Below are 4040 nucleotides of genomic sequence, written 5' to 3'. Positions count from 1 at the left end.
ATGTTGAAACACTATAGCAACATAGCCGCTTTTTATATAGTTAATATTTTTACAAAACATTTATTTTCAGTTGTGGTTGGTCACAGTTTCATATTTTATTATTTTATTTTGACTTATAAGAAATTGACGCCTCAATAATTGTGAAAATATTGTGAAATTTGTTGTGTCAGTAAAACAATATATATAAAAGCAAGTGTCACAACATTTTCACAAAGCATTTATTTTCAGTTGTGGTTGGTCATAGTTTCATATTTTATTATTTTATTTTGACTTATAAGAAATTGATACTTTAATAATTGTGAAAATATTGTGAAATTTTTTGTATTAATATAACAATATATATATATATATATATATATATTAAAAAAAAGTACAAACGGAAGGCTAAAAAAAAAAAAAAAAAAAAAAAAAAAAAAAAGAGGTGGTTCACCAAAATATCACTATAGATGAACAAAGAATGCGTTGAGTAAAAAGCTAATGAAGTAACTTGTGAACAAACTCAAGCTTATTTGACAAGAAAATGAACCTAGTGTGAACATGTAATCTTATTTGGTAATAAGTTCGAGCTTAGCTTGCATTTGAAATAAAGCTAAAGCTAAATGAATAAGCCTGAAATTCAGCACAAAAAATAAAATATTAATTAACGGTGAAATTTTTAATACAAGGCTCGATTTGGCTAATTTACAGTCTTATTTATGGCATAACAAAATCTTACAATATTTTTATAAGAATGTCATATTGAGTTGTAAATGATCCTCATATAATTTTTATTTCATTTTATTTTGACTCATGATGACCTAACACCTCAGCTTGTCATTCTAGATGTTGTGAAATTTTATTGCGTGACCATAAAAAATAAAAAATAAAATCATTGGAGTTTTCGGCTTTTGTTTACTTGTAAATTGTTGGCTGGTCTCTTGGATTTTTCTCACCCTTGAATGGAAAGATTTTTTCAAATTTGGTTCGACATCAAGGCCCACACCTCCTATGAGAAGAGGGAAGAACTCCCCCGGAAAGAGTAAATAAATTCAACAAAGGTAAGGGACAAATCCCTGATTTTCAAGACATTACTAGGATACAACCAATTATTTTCTTTCTCATTTGGTTGTATACCTTGTTTGTTTCTCCAAAAACAGAAACAAACTGATTTATCCTTGTGGCCATTGATTTTCTTCAAGGCACACCAACGAAACCTTTCCATCACCTGTACATGCTCTCAGTGCCATGGTACAGCCAAATTATTTTATATCCTTGCGGTAACCATAATCTTCATTTTTTCTTTAATGTTTTGGCCAGACAACTTACTACAAGTACTAAAAAGATAAAAAGTACAAATTCTTCCATGGATTAAACCCAAATGTTATGGCTAGACAACTTACTATACTAGTACTAAAAGGCTAAAAAGGTATAAATTTTTCTATGGATTAAACCCAAGCAATACTGGGGCTATTCTTAGCAAAGGCTCTAGGGTTCTTGGTTGAAACTTTCGCGCGAAAAGAAAGCAAACTGTAGTTGTGATACGATTATAAGTACAACTAAAACCATGTCTCACCCGATTCAAAAACGCTTCAGAGACATCCTTCCTCTCAAACTTTGTTGGATGCGAGCCACCTCTGGACCAATTAACCCAAGTAATGCTCTTGTTGGAATTCATGCTCGGTTGAGTTTTGGTCACAAGGGTTGCCAAGTAATGCTCATCCATATGACATGGAGGCTTGCAATGGTTTTCAAAAATGGGGTATTACGTGACATCTGACACTATCTCTAAGGCAAGCTTCCGGTGAACTTCAAACCATTGGTTGCCTTTACGCCAACCTGACAATGATATCGTTGGCCACATACGTTTATTGTAACGGCCGCAACCCATCTTTCTTGGATCTTCAATTGAGCCAACAAAACTATGGTTAGAGTTGATCAAGTAGTTGTAAATTGTAGTAAAATTGAATAAAGGAATGCATGTTTCAGAGAGTTACACAAATCTCTCGTTGGAGAAATCAAGTAGGGCATTAGCTAATAGGCGCCTCTTTGCATCAACCATTGTGGCTTGTCCCCATTCCACTCGCTGCAAAATACAGTTTCAGTTAAAATGAATGGAGGAAAAAACTTGGCTTGGTTCATGTCTTGGTAGGTTTTTAATTTGGGATAGGGCAATATAAATTTCTAACCTTGCTTGGTATCCTGCACTTGTAGAACACTGAGGATTCTGGTGGTTCTTCAGTGAAGTCTGGTGAAGTATGGAGGTAAATTGAGTAGAGCCCTGCATGTCCCTTAAAGAACTTTTCCTATAATGGTCCCTAGGGCAATTTTCCTCTAGTTAAGAACATGAATGCCACCTTTCGCGTCCGATTGCAAGGGTATTTTTCAATAGTTGGCTCCATTGAGGCTAGCCACATTAACTCCTTATCGCTCATTGAATGTGATAGCTAATTGGGAGCAACCCAATCTCTCAAACCTCTACTCCCATTTGATAATCGAAATGGGTGCAAGGAAGGAGCAGACGAAGAAGAATTGCAAAGAAAATAAGAATATGAAGGCCCGGGTGACTTTGGATAAAAATGCAGACAGTTAGGGGAAGTAAAACTCATCTGAGGATAGGAATTTCCTAGCACGATTGTTGATGAACATTCCTAGTATCATTATGAAAAACGCCAGTGACAAACATAAGAATATGGTGGTTGTGATATGTAAACTCCTTCCCCTTAACTCTTTTAATACGTATGGAAAGTTGTTCTACAAACACAGTGATCTTACACTGCTTCATCTCTTTCTCTAGCTTACAGTATAAGCTGAAAGTTCAAAAACGTGTATAAACACCTTTGAACGTTTAGACCCCTAAATTACAACATATCCAATTCAAGCAAAATGTCAAACAACTAGTGTGCGGAAACTTAATATATGTTATAATATGAAATTGGTTAAAAACTATCTAAGCCAAAACAAAATACAATCCACAGCAGATAATAAAAAGGCAAAGATAGAGAGGAAGGAAGATGCAAACACAAAGACAACACGCGATGTGTTATCGAAGAGAAAACCGAAACCCTCGGCGTAAAACCTCTCCGCCGCCCTCCAAGCAGTAAACAATCCACTAGAAAATACAGTTGGGATACATGGACAGCAATAGACCCTCCAAGCCTAATCTACCCAGTGCACCTAAGCCCTCCAAACTTCTTGCTCCAACGAGGTTGCGCCGAACCTTTTTCTTTTCTAGCTTCCCGGATTCCGCTACTAGACCGTAGCATCAACCAATGAAGATTGGTTCCTTCCTAACTGCTTCCCAGAAATCCAAACAGCTGTCTCACAGTGATGATGATGGTGAGAACCAGGTTTGGTATAATGCCTCTCAAGGATTTGACAATGGAGAGGAAGAGAGTTGAGGAATTTGAAGAGACTCTAATGTATAGATTGTGGGTGAATTAATCTTGTTTTTCTTTAGGGTTTCTCTCTCAAAATTCTCTCTGGAAGCTCTCTCACAATCGTGGGTAAAAGGGATATTTATACTGGAGTGGGAGAGGAATGTGAAACGTCAGGTTTTACAAAACAGGGGTGGCTCGCGGCTTGACCTCGCGGCTTGACCAAGTCACGAGATCCAATCGCGAGATAACCGTATGGCCAGTTGTCCTGCTTTGTCCTGTAGTGCTCCAGCTTGCATGACTGTTCACCTTCCAGCATGCTTGGCACGTGTGCTGCGTCTGGCGGCTTTCAACCGCGAGTCACCCGCGAGTCCCAACCGCGAGTCTCTGTTTTCTTGCACACTCTTGAGCAATCTTCACTCTATCTCACTCACTACCCTTACATCAAACCCACCTAAATACAAGGTTACTAAATGCTGAATTACAAGCAAATTTGGCACGGAATAAAGCCAATTAGATGGTTGAATAAATTCAACCTTACAATCTCCCCCTTTGGCTATTCCGTGACAAAACCCTAAAACAGACTCTAGACTTAACATGTGAGTTGGGAACAGTTGAACAAAACTCACTCACACCTAAGTCTAGAAGCTGTGAAGCACTTGAATCATATGAACATAATACTCCTGA

General features: G+C 37.3%; 1 pseudogene; it reads right to left on the bottom strand.

The window, feature by feature from the left end:
• Positions 1 to 1417: 1417 nt before the first annotated feature.
• LOC115974311 lies at positions 1418 to 2411 on the bottom strand (annotated as a pseudogene).
• Between the last annotated feature and the right edge of the window lie 1629 nt (positions 2412 to 4040).

The sequence above is a fragment of the Quercus lobata genome, chromosome 2 (assembly GCF_001633185.2).
Source record: "Quercus lobata isolate SW786 chromosome 2, ValleyOak3.0 Primary Assembly, whole genome shotgun sequence".
In the NCBI taxonomy this organism is placed as follows: Eukaryota; Viridiplantae; Streptophyta; class Magnoliopsida; order Fagales; family Fagaceae; genus Quercus; species Quercus lobata.
This window is presented reverse-complemented; position numbering and strand designations above follow the sequence as displayed.